Below are 13883 nucleotides of genomic sequence, written 5' to 3' on the forward strand. Positions count from 1 at the left end.
AAGATGGGTATATTTTGGAACAGATTCTGATTTTATACATATAAAAAAGAAAAGGTCATAAGTAGTATGCTTGTTGGAAGGTTAGTGTGAGTAGAAAATGGGGCAAGGGCAGATAAACTAATATAAAATACAGACAGAGATAGACAGGGACAGTATGGACACATAAGGTCAGAATAACATTGGAGGGCCACACTCATACAGAAGGAGGATTACTAGAGGGGTTTGAACTCCAAAACAGGTATGGGTATGAGGATTGACACATAATGGAGGAAAACACCAGGATGTGGGATAATCAAGGTGCAGAGGTCCTGTCTGATAGGATGTGGGATAAGCAAGGTGCAGGGGTGCTGTCTGATAGTCTGAAAAGAGAGCTTACACAGATATCAGTCAATTCCGTGGTGGCCTTAATGTCAGAAAAGATGCCGTCACCCCTTCTACTGAAAGGTGAGCAAAGAAGCCATCAGTGAGCCTTCAGAATCACTTTCAGCCCTCTGCAGAGAGGCAAGCCTTATGATTTAGCACCAGATGCTTCATCTGGACCAGATCCAGGTGCCTACCACTATTCATCAACCTACAGCATAGTTGAACCTATAGGAGGATGAAAAAAAGAAACCAGCACCCGAGGGGGCCATTTCCACTCCACTTGGTCTTCTTGAGGAGCAAAGTGGTAGTCTTGTCTGCATGACCATATGTTTGGACATGTTTGGACATCAGACGATGAGCATCACCTGGGAGCAATAGTGCACAAGTGAATGTATTATTACAACAGACTAGTGGTAATATAGGCTTTACAGGCTATATTGTGCATATGTCCAAGTAGCCCCTGGGCAGACAAAGCTGAGAATGGTAGCACCTCCTGGGTGTGATAGTTAATGCATTATGATAGCAATTCAGAGATGATCACTGTAAATTCACTCATTAAAATAACCTTCACACTGTGAGGCCTTTTAAATCACTGCCACCATATAACAGAAGACTAAATTAAGTCAGTCAAGACAGGAATTCACTGAGAAGGCACTGATTTTTTTTAGCGGCATAGTGAAGAAAGACAAAATACCTGATAATGTACTTTGATTGGCAGCAACAGGGACAAAAAGAAGCAGGTAACACAGCCCAAGGGCATAGCAAGTACATGTTCATATGGGGTCTGATGGTGACAAAGAACACAAATGCATGACAGGTGCATGTCCAACTGGGAGACAGACCACGCTGTGGTAAGAGATGTAACGTGGGACACAGCAGCACCCATACATAGGTCATGGCTTAGATATATCTGTAAAGGCATAGGGTGTGCATAGTACTACTGACCATCAGCACAATGATGGGGGATGCACGTAATGATGACATGCTCATTGCTGATGTCAGTATGAGACAAGGTGGGGATGCTCACAACAATACAGCAGATGGGTACATTGTCAGTAAATGGAGGTAGGAGGCAGTATTGAGACATATGACTCAGTAAAGCACACTCATGCATGCACATATTGACCAACATGTGTACAAGTCTTATAATGGGTCTATGAGAGTGTTAATGGCTGGACACTTAATTATTACTGCAGGCCCTATGCACACACAGCATGAGCATCATGGACAACAGTGAAACAGACAAGACTTTCCATGATCAGGTATGACAGGGAGTGGTGCAGCATATCAGAGCTATAGGTGCACAGAATATGATACTAGTACAGGTGTGTGAAGGGTTACCCATTTAATATTACTTGCAAAAACCAAATTAGAAGACACTGCATGGACATGCCCTCCATAGGACAGGGATCATCAACGAAGTAGTTGCTCACAAAGATGGTATTCATAAATGAACACTCATACCTCCTGGTGGCTTGTATGTGGGCTATGGGCTGGTAATGTCTGCCTGAGTTTCTATAGGGGGTGCACCATGTTTGTATTATTGTGCACTGATCTGCATGTGTTTATATTATTGTGCATGGACTTGCATGTGAGATGGAGTTGTTCAGTAAAACATCTCTGACAATGTGTTCTCTAGCTATGTTGGGGCTGTAACTGCAACACTCTGCACCACATGTGTCTATATGCTATTCAAAGGACTGTCAGGCACCAGTACATGTGCTCTGGACTGGGGAGAGTGAGTCAAATTCTCCAGCACTGCTATAATTATAATATCTGCATGTTTTCACAGGTTGCACTGATAGAGGGTCCGGACAATCCCTTTTGATGTTGGCAGTGTGCACATGCCATAGTCAGACAAAGCAGTGGTATCATCAGCAATGCTAACACTGGAGGGCTCACATATATCCCCACCACATGTATGGTGATAGTGTAGGGAGAGTGTAGGGAGAGTGTAGGAGACCTGGAAACAGCTGTGTAGAAGCTGGACATCCTGTACATGTGAATCCCACCTGACATTCATAAGGTGTACTGCCTGTGGTGTGTATGCACACACTGTGAAGGAAAAGACATGTTGGCAGGCATCAATTCTATGACTGTGTCATTCCCTGACCTGGCTACCAGACTTGGAATCAATAAGTGGATGCACAGGTCAGTGATCCAGGCAAAGGCAGCCACTGCACACACCACTGTAGAGATGGTGTGCATGGGATGCATGATGAACATGGTGAGTATGATGTGCATGGTGAGCATAGTGTGCATGGTGAGCATAGTATGCATGGTGTGCTGTCTGTGTGAAGACATGCAGCACATGCAGAGTAACCTGGAATATAGAGAAATGGAACAAACATGCATACACATGACATCCATTCATGCATCCATAAAGTAGGTGTCACCTGCTTACTGTTGTGCCTCTACAGGCCATACCAGCCATGGCTGTGCAAGGGTCCATATGAGAGGGGAATGGTCACAGGTCTGGCTTATACAGATGGCACACACCATTTCAGACCACAGCAGGCATCACACTTGAGTAAGTGTGATTTCCCAGTCATTCTCAATGACGATCATCATGCTCAACACATGGGGAAACCTCCTCAGGCTGTCTTCTCTGCTGAATGCCAGAAAAATAAACCATGCCTATCCCCAGTTGGCCAAAAGAGTGCCATGCCTAGTCATGGCCATCATCAGGGTCATGAATGGCATTCATCTATTGGCTTCCAACATGAAGCACCACATCAGGGTTCACGTGTATACTGCCAAAGTTCTATGCCAACTGTAATGCAGAATGCATCAAGCCCTGAAGCATTAGGACCACATGGCACATATGGTTAACGTTTGTGTCATTATAGTTCCACCCTACCACAGAAGTTTTTAATTACTGCCCCCAACCTACAACATTGTTGAGTAGCTACTGCAATCACCTCCCATGACCCTGACCCATATGATAGTATTGTTGTCAGCTGCCAGTGTGTCCCATCCCACATATGCAAATGATGACAACTGGACCCTGACCATCCTTTGGCCTGTGTTTATGTGTGCGTATATTGTGTAAGATAATGTCTGATGCACAGCATGGCCAGTGTTATCATCAGAGATGGCATTCATCAGCTGCACTGCCTCCAATGTACATGCACGCACTGCTGTGGAGAGACATGTTTGTGTGCATCCCATTGAATGGTAGTGTACTGCCTGATGTATCCAAGGAGGAGCCTAAATACATGTTCAGCATTATATCCTGGCCTATGTACCTACTAGTATGTGAGCCTATCAGCTGGATGATCCTGTGGAAAGTTACTATACATGAAATGCTAGAAGAAGTTGAATTTTTGCCAGATGTGGGAATCATAGAAACTGCTTGGATGATACACAGACACACTGTATATAGTACCACTTGCGTTGCACAATGCTTGGCAGTTGATGGAGCTGAAGCCCTTTCACTTGTTATAGTGGATATCACATGGAACATATGGGGCCTTGATAGCAAATATGATTGCAATCATTGCCTCCCAGGAATTAGCTGTCTAGTAGAATGTCTGCATTGTGGTGGTTCTTTCCTCTGCTATCTATTCATACTAATTTTTTTTATCTACATTTTAACCAAATTTTATTGCTTATTGTAAAATTATTTCTCTTCCACTTAAAAGACAGAGTTTCATAGGTTCATAGGTAAGTAGTAGGTTAGTTGATGATGTGGGCCATTTTGAGCCTAGCCAATTTCCATTCCAAAGATAAAAACAGTAGCGTAGAAAGGATGATGCAAAGGGGGCATGTGCCTTGGGCATAAAGTGTTAAGGGGGTCATCCTGAAGTGCCTTCCCTGCATTCTTCTTTCTGTAATAGCATCTCTGCAGGGAATAGCTGGAGCGGTGAAGGGCAGTGTGCTTCAGACTGCCATAAGCAGTCTGTTGTGTATGCCCTTCATTTTTTTTTTGTTCTTCCAATAAAGAGCTGTGGCAGGGAGTTTGTGCATGTGTTTGGGCTAGAAGGGGACATGTGCTTTAGACTGCTGTGAGCCTCACTCACAGAAGTCCAATTATTTTCCTTTAATGCATTCCTTGGAATTCATTATTTCATTTAGAAAACAGCAACTGTAATGATTTAGTAGTATTAATTGTTTTGGAAAAAAATGCTTTCTTTTGATTATTTTTGTGTATTTTAAAAATAGAAAAAAATCCAGAAATGAAGTTTAAATTATAGCAATGGGAATATAAGATTATTTAGAATTTATTTTCAGAAAATAACTGTACAGATATTTTATTGTAGGAGTTTAATCCTTCTCTAAAAGCTTTCACTCTTTCATACCTCACAGACATGCAGTTTTATTTCTAACAGAACACCATCATTACTTGACAAAGACATTGGTGCATGTCAGAAAGCTTTATGAAAATGAAACAAATGTATTACTTCTTAATTAAGAGAAAGAAACCTTTATTCAGTAACATAATGCTATGCAATATCTTTTATATATTCATATGATTAATCTGAACTACCTTGACATGCAGTCACAGACAAAGATCATTTTCTGTGCTTATATATGAAGAGGTCAGTGGAAGACAGAATCCATTTTTTTAACTGAAGGTGCACTTAATTGTCAATCTAACACACTTTATCAGTTTACTTTGAATTCACAATTGTCTTGTTAAAGTCTTGGTTAATTCTTGATGGGAAAAATACATGTCCTGAAATCACACACACACACACACACACACACACACACACACACACACACACACACACACACACACACCTATATATATATATATATATATATATATATACACACACACATATATATATATATATATATATATATATATATATATATATATACATATATATAAACATACACAGAAAATAATGCTAGTTTGGAGTAATTTGCAATATGGCTATGATTCAGTGTATAACATGTTTGTGTAGGAACTGTAAGAAGACAGTAAAACAAACTGTAAACAAACTGTAAAATACCAGAGATGTGCATCACAGGAATAGACTGATGCTAGGTATAGGAGTCTTTGTACTACTACAGCTCATGCTGTTTGGTTGAGAATTAAATTAAATATGTTCTGTAGAAGAGAAGAAACCATATTTCTCAATTTAGTTGCTCCAAAAATCTGGAGAAAGCCAACAATAAAGGGGACATAGGCTCCAACTCAGGATCAGTTTTTAAATATTAATGTAATTCACTTAAAAGTTCAATAGAACAGTAAGTTTCACATCAACATAATTTTTTTTTAACAATAAAAAGTATGACACTTGAAATGACTGTAATCATCAATAATCATCAGTGAGTTAACAGAAAATCAAAAATTTTACAAGGGATGGGTCAAAGGTATGAGATAAATCAGGGACATTTGTGACATCATGCTTAGTTTTGAATTTTAGTTAATCTTTGTAGCTTGTTGCTTGTTTCTTTTGCTACAAAATAAAAATGCAGTGGCTATAGAAAGTTGATAAGATTGCAGGTTTAACAGTTGTGGAGATATGATATTTAAAAAAATTAAAGTAGACAAGAAAATCTAACGAGATCATTGAATTTTCTCTTTCTATGCTTCTCTTAAAGGGTGGTTTTCATAGTCTGGCAGTTCTCAGTTATTAGCAGAAAGTGCCAGTACAAAGATATGTGGATTAGCTAAGAGCATGGCCTTAGCGATAAACAAGAAAAAGTAAAAAGACATTTTTAAAAACACACCTACAGATGGCAAAAGCATAAAGTATCTAAAGTCAAGGGTTAAGTAGATATATTGGACTGTATGCAAACTGTCAACTTTCAGATTACTTTGTAGTATGTATTTGGATATTGGGGATGGGCACAGCTATGCACAGTCATGTTTAAAACACTTAAGGCAGGCAGTGGATTGCTATATGAGTAGAAGTGTCAGCACAAGAATGAAGAAAGTATGATCAGGGCTGTGGTTCACTGGTTTAGAACCACTCCGTCTGGGGTGTGACAGTACCTTAGTCCAACCCAGTTAACCAGCAGGGGCATTAGAGCAGGTACAGCTATTACTGACAAGTCTGGTTTAACCAAAAAGTTGACACATACATTGTTGAAATCAAAATTAGGAGAAGGTACCACCACAAAACTTCCAGTCACCAGTGAAGGCCCCCCAAGTTCTGTATTGGGACCGCTCCTGTTTGTTATCTACTTTTCTGAAGTAAAAGCCAATACCAAAGGACTCTTGGCTGACTAAATTTGCAAATGTCTACAAGCTAGGCGCAGTTATTGAATCCCCAAATGACTTAGCCAGCCTGCAGGATAGATTGCTGCAAATAAATAACTTATGTCAAAATCATACACTAAAACTAAATGTCAAAAATGCATTACTGTATCCTTTGAGAAGTCATCTTCCCCAGGGAACTACCACATTGACAAAACACTCCCAAGGGTTGACCCATTTCAGGATTTGGGAACTTATGTGGACTGTGACCTAAGTTTTGACTAACACATCCAGTGTTGTAAGAAAGTCCTTCTGTATTGCATAGCTTATAATCAAAGGGTTTCTTTATAGATGTAGGGACGTCATTGTCCCCCCTTCAAAAGAGCCCTCATTAGGCCAGTCATTGAATACAATGTATCCTTTGGCATGTATCTGTCCAGACAAATGTAAAAACTGGAACAGCCACAAAGATACCTTACTAAAAGGATACAAGCCCTAAACAACCTATCCTACACAGAGTGAATCAAAGCCCTGTCACTATAGTCTGTATCCTACAGACTGCTAAGAGGTGACCTGTGTCTATCATGCAAAGCATCCTATGACCTAATACTGATGGATTTACTGCACATTAGCAAGTCAAATGGCATCAGATATACTCCGTTTAGGGATATAAACATCTTCTGCAACATTAACAGAATGGTTTGAGGGACAGATATATCATGCAGACGATACTGTTCTTGAACAAACTCCCCGTCCACATAAAACAAAGTTCATCCTTGAACATATTTAAGTGCAATGTAGATGTATGGATGGAAAATAGAAATATACCCCAGAACTGTGCCCTGTACTACTAATGGCCAGAGGCAGCTCATAAATGCTATATCCCATGCATGGGTCCTCTCAAATTATCTATGGTATGATCCTATTTATTCTTATTTGGGGTAATATATAATTATTGACCATGGGATTGGCAAGGCCAGTCTATAACCAAATGTGATAGGTTATTTCGAGCACAAAAAGGGGAAAATGGCTAAATTAAATTGGCCTCAAGGGCTGCTAGCCTAGTACTTAACTTTGAACCTATGTATTTTTTAAAGACAAATATTCCAATTGTACTTATATGGTGCATCAAAAAAAAACAATCTGCAGTAATCATTTTGGAGATGATTAATGATCACTGAAAAAAATCATTACTTTAATATGACTTACTGATTATGCATACAAGGTAGAACTGCAATCACTAAATTGTATAGTACTGCAGCGGAAAGGAAGTTTTGTGTGCTCAACATAGGTGTTTCTTTATTGAGAGTTTTCTGACTGTCACTGATGAATGAAAAATTATATGAATACATGACAGTGGTGGGGAAGGTGGATGAATTTGTTAAAACATTGATTGCTTTAATGATGTTAATGTACTGCAATTAATGTTACAGTATAACTTTACTTGGCTAGGCTGTATGTGCATATTTATGGAGTTTGTGTTACCTAACAGTTTTTAGGATGGTGGCAGCCACACATGGTCAGTGTTGTGTAGTCTTAATGATAACTACATCAAAACGTTTTTTGTGTATGTATGACTGTGGCCTTTTTTTAATATGCAGTAATGATGTAAAACAAGACATGAGGAAAATTGCATCCTTGTGCAGTCCTTAGGACATATGGGGCACCTATCTTTGGGAAAGGGGGGCCCAAACTAGCTAGACAAAAACCTGGAATCAAGTTCCCCTTAACATTAACACAGTTGGTGGCAAAAACTGCATATTAACACAGTGCAAGAAGAGAACAAATGATATGGTAGGACATGCTAGAAACAAGGTGAGGCAGAATGCAATTACCTATACCAATCCTGGGGAGGGGGGCCTCCAACAATTAAACCTTTAATACCAGTGAGGAATACCTCCTCTCCATCCGTGGGGATGACTGTGACACAGACGATGATGACACTGGAATAATCAGAGGGGCTGTGGACACTGGCTGTACACTTGTTTGTTCAGGAAGGTTGGTTTATTTATATAGAGAATTGAATGCTGACCACAAATTATTACATTAAACACATAGCAATAACTATTAATGGGTGAAACTTCCACATCAGCACTGTATGGCAATGAAGGCAGTGTGCATGGTAATTCTCCTCCACACCCCCCCAATAAGCATACATTATTGTATGCTATTTCATTGAGTAATGTTTTCAAATTATTTTTTACATCACCAGCATCAGAAACAAACAGTGCCACTATACCAATGAATTTGGAGTATACCACCAGCAGAATGGCTGTTAGTGATAATGATGCTGGCAGCATAGTTATATTTATGAGGCAGTTTGTGGAAAGTGGCACACAGTCCCCATGTTTAATGGCAGGGTCTCACACCCAACAACATACTAGTAACTCTGTAGGAAGTTACAGTGTATCACAAAGTCAAGCACATGCTGACATCACACTCATGCATGTACAGGAGTAATACAGAAGTATCTCAAAACCCATATGAACACTTTGAGGATGATTGCAGGCATTTAAAGGTAACAGTGTCCACAGCAACACCTTTACAAAGGGGAGCCAGACACAAAAGTTTGTTACAGCTGCCCCAGGCAACATGAGAGCATTGGCTGCACAGCATCAAATGTGCAGTGACATTGTTAGTGCTCATAGCGCTGTCACAGAGTCAGCTGGAAATGGTCAGAGTCCTGTCCAGCAATATTTGTTAACAGTGGAGTATAGATAATGCTATGATCACACTAATGTATAATATGGTGACACGCCAAGTATCAGTGTCTGCCCCCAGTCCTACACTAGTAGGAGCTACCCTTGGAAAGGGAAGAGGTCAGGGTACTGTCCATACCCACAGGAGCAGATCGTATTGGACTACAAGTACTTCTAAGGAAAGTAATATATCTAGTCAGGTGGAATAAACACATCAGATTTAATGCAGGCCAAGTCAGTGTTCATCTACACCTAGCATAACCTCTATTTAATGTCTAGATCAAATTCAGTACTGTCAGATCAGTATCTACAGGGTCACCTGAAACAATTAGGTCATGTCTGAACCAACTCAGCATACAACTCTCATGACAGCCCCTCTTCCAAATCACTTCATCTATCACCTTGCCTAATCATAGGAGATGTGTATGATTCATTTGATGTTGAACTACTGTAAATCAGCTATGACAATCCTGTTACTTACAATATGACCTTCAGAAACACAGCTGAATGTTAAGATATGAAAAAAAATGTATGTGTGTGTGTGTGTGTGGGGGGGGGGGTTGGAGCACTTTACAGCTGTATGCATTACATTCCTATAATGGTACTGCTTAGAACTTCTGGGAACTGTAGAAAGAAATTTGTGACATAAAGTGAGATTGCACTCATTAACACCAATGGTCTATGCATTAACTTTCCTATGGCTGGAAATTATGTACAACTTAAAAATATTAACACACAACCTTTCTTGAAAACACAGTAATGAGAAAATCACAGATTAAACTGAGTGTCCTGTCATTTAAACAAACACCGTGGCTGCTTTACCCTCACTACTGTACAAATGATATTTTTTTTCTCTGAATTCACAGTTTATTGTACATGACAAAATAAAAATAATCTGATGTGCAGTACCTCAGCAGATGTTATACTTTAATCTGATAAATTGCAAAATATATAAAAAAAAGTTAAATTTTCATTCAAATACAAAATGAGGATATTCAGTACATGCATACTTACGTACACCACTTCAGCAGAATTTATTTTGCAGAACAGTTAAAAAGGTGAATATTACTTATATGTTGCCATACAACATCACTGAGCAGGTGTCAGTAAGCACTTAGACATGATCTCTACAAATAAAAAAAATATTATTTAAGATGAGAGAATCTTAGATGAACAGTGACAAGAGATCATGCACCACGGAGCTTCTCCCTCAGATATCATTGCATGGATCAGTTCTAGTCTGTGTTTTTTTACAATAAAGGACACAACAACCTGAATGTCATGCTATGTGTGAGCCTGCCACAGGGGGTGTCCCTTACTACTGCTGCCAGCTGGTCATCTTCAGTTGTGGTGGGACTAGGAAGGGGAGCTGCAATGACAGCATGAGTCACTTCACTACCAGACCAGCACATGCTCATGCTGTGCAGAATGGAACATGCAGTAAACATGTTGCACGCTATAGCTGGGTCCTACTGAAGGGCATCCACAGACTCATCCAAGCACTTGAAACAGCTTTTCAGGATGCCAAAAAGCATCTCAGTGAGAATAGGGGTCTGAGACAGGGATGTGTTACACATCTCCTCTGCAGCTCCTCTTGGATTTCTCACTGATTTCATGAGCCATGGCTCCAGTGCATATCCATCATTCTAACCCCTGAGTGTGAAGGATGACAGAAATAAATCAATAATGTTGATAGCTACAGATATTAAAAAACAAATCAATAATGTCAATAGCTATAGAAAACAATTCAATAATGCTGACGGCTACACACATTAAGTCCCCTGTATATAAATCTTTTCCGAGTTTGCCAAGGAAATCCAGTAAGTCTCTTAGAATATATGAGTACTGTTGGTAGAATAGTTTTAGTTTTCTATCTATATAAGTTGCCAGTGAGTAAGTTTTGGTGCATTTTGATACTACACTTGGCCCAAGTGGAGGTTCACTGATTTTCTTGTGGGGCTTTGATATTCCAAATTAAGTTAGAATTTTGGGGTGTTCCTACCTTCAACAATTCATATGTTGTTGTTGTTATTGCCTCCTGCTACAGTAAATCAAGTAAACTAAGCCAATGTTCCTATAGGCAATTAATGATTTTGCAAAAAAATTGTAGCATGATTAATTTAATCTAGACAATGGTTACCTTAATTTAACATTAAATCCTCACAGTACTACTGTCTTTGTTGTAATAAAGTGATCTATTAGTGATTCAAGGTCACAGATCCAAATGAAGTGTATTAGAATCCTGGATCCATGATGATCTAATAAGAGATGGCAGTTTGTCTGTCTGTTTGCTTTTAGTGTAACATTGTCAGCTTAGGTGCTGATATAGCAGCAACCTCTACAATCTGTATAGTGCCTTTTCTTAGGCTGGGTTCCAAAGACGAAATTACCAGTGTAACAGCTACAAACAAATGCAATCTGACAGTCATGCTGCTCAATGCTAGAAGTCTAAATCTCAAAATGCACTTGCTCGAAGCACTCCTTAAAATGGAGAACAACGACATTTATGCTGTTTTAGAGACCTGATTCAAGGCAGCAGAAAGCACCCCTGCACTGCCAAGCTAAAACTCATTCCACACCTTTCGGCTCCAGAACTTGGACCGAAGCTCCTAAGGTGGTGGTGTTTCCATATTCATAAAGGATGCGCACATCTCCAGACTGGTACCCCAACATAACACATCAGAGATACTTCAGGTGCAGCTAACACTGGGTAAGACAGCGATTCAGGTCGTAGCCTGCTATAGGTCCCCAACCATGTCCCAAGACTCACACTCCACGTTCCTGAACACCCTGGAGAATATTAGGGCCCACCTAACACTCTCATACTGGATGACTTCAACTACCTCTCCGTTAACTGGGAAAGCTACTCATGTACCAATACACTTGGCCAACATTTCCTGGAATTCATTAATTCCAGTGCCCTGGACCAGCTTGTTCTTACCCCCACTAGAGGTAGCAACATCCTTGACCTGGTCATTACTAACATGGGCGACCATTGCTCTACACCAATAGTCAGCTCCTCCCTGGTTAGATCTGACCACAAACTAATCACCTTGGAAATCCACATCCCTCCCACCCCCACCCCCTGCAAAGGTAACCACCATGAAAAACTTCTCCAAAGCTAACTTTGGGCTCCTAAAAACAGAGGTGGCTAACTTCACGGCACCCATGCAAATGGAGAATAGTTGCGTGACCACAGAATCATACACCAATGCACTGTATGAACACTTACACAAATGCATGGATCTCACCATACCCAATAGAACCAAGACACTCTCCTCTGAAAAAAGGAAGCCAATCTGGTGGTCCCCTGCCATAAACAAACTCTACAACAGAAGGAGGAAACTGATGCAGAATAAGGTGAAATCCCAAGAGTGGAAAAACTCCATTATCAGCCTCAACAAAAAGTTAAGTAAGATAGTAAAGACAACCACAAGGCCTTCTATAGGTATGTAAAGAATCGCCATGGCAATACCCAGATTTGCTCTGAGCTACTGCACAATGATACCTCCTATACCGAGCCAACAGATATTGCTAGTATATTTGCCGACAGATTCAGTGCCAACTTTACCCCACTCCCTGCCCAGAAGGACTAATCACAATACGAGTAGATTGCCACACACCCAGTATTACTGCAGCACAGGTTAAAACAGCACTGTCCAAGGCAAAGAATACAGCTTCTATGGGACCTGACAATATCCCTGGTTGTGTTCTTCATGAACTACAGAGTGAACTGGCACCTCACCTGTGTGCTCTGTTCAATCACAGCCTCACCTCAGGCTTTGTCCCTACTGAATGTTGAACTGCTACAGTCATCCCTCTCCACAAAGGAGGAGTGACTACAGATCCTGGGAACTATTGCCCCATTAGCCTGACAAGTCTGATATGCAAAGTTATGGAACACATCATCATGGACCTGATAAACAAGGATATAGGGAATCTCCAAACTCTGGATCCCACACAGTTTGGTTTTGTGAAGGGTAGATCATGCCTGCTCAACTTGGTCAACTTCTTTGAGTAGGTCACCAGAGCTGTGGATGAAGGCAAGGTGGTTCATACAGCCTACCTTGATCAGGCCAAGGCCTTTGATACCATTCCCCACTCAGGAATCATAGAAAAACTCACTAAGCTTGGCATCAACCCCTGTATCACTAGGTGGGTTGCAAATTCATTCACAGATAGAACCTACAGTGTGAAAGTAGCTGACTCCATGTGAGACTGCTGACTAGTCATGAGTTGAGTCCAACAAGGTTCAGTCCTGGGTCCTCTCCTGTTTGGTATCTACTTCTCTGAAGTTCAGGCCAACACGAAGGGACTCTGGCTGACAAAGTTCACAGACGATTGCAAGTTGGGAGCTGTTATTAACTCCCCAAGTGATGTTGACATCCTACAGAATGGCCTCACTGTGACCAATGACTGGTGTCAGAACCATGGCCTTAAGCTCAATGCCAAAACATGTGTCGTCATCCCCTTTGGGAAAAACCCAGTTCCCATGAATTACGACATTGATGGTAGTCCATTGAACACAAAAGGTATAAGAGATCTGGGAACACAGGTTGACAGCAGCCTCTCTTTTGATCACCACATTGCCACTGTGGTCAGAAAGTCCTTCTATGTGGCACATCTCATTACTAAGGGTTTTGCATCCAGGAAGAAAGAGGTCA

At 40.5% G+C, this 13883-nt stretch overlaps 1 protein-coding gene across 1 annotated transcript in view; it reads left to right on the plus strand.

The window, feature by feature from the left end:
* Positions 1–13883, plus strand: part of PTH2R (parathyroid hormone 2 receptor) — a 1294618-nt gene that overhangs the window by 244466 nt on the left and 1036269 nt on the right. The window lies entirely within an intron of this gene.

This window comes from Protopterus annectens, chromosome 6.part1, assembly GCF_019279795.1.
Source record: "Protopterus annectens isolate FY-2018-M chromosome 6.part1, PAN1.0, whole genome shotgun sequence".
In the NCBI taxonomy this organism is placed as follows: Eukaryota; Metazoa; Chordata; order Ceratodontiformes; family Protopteridae; genus Protopterus; species Protopterus annectens.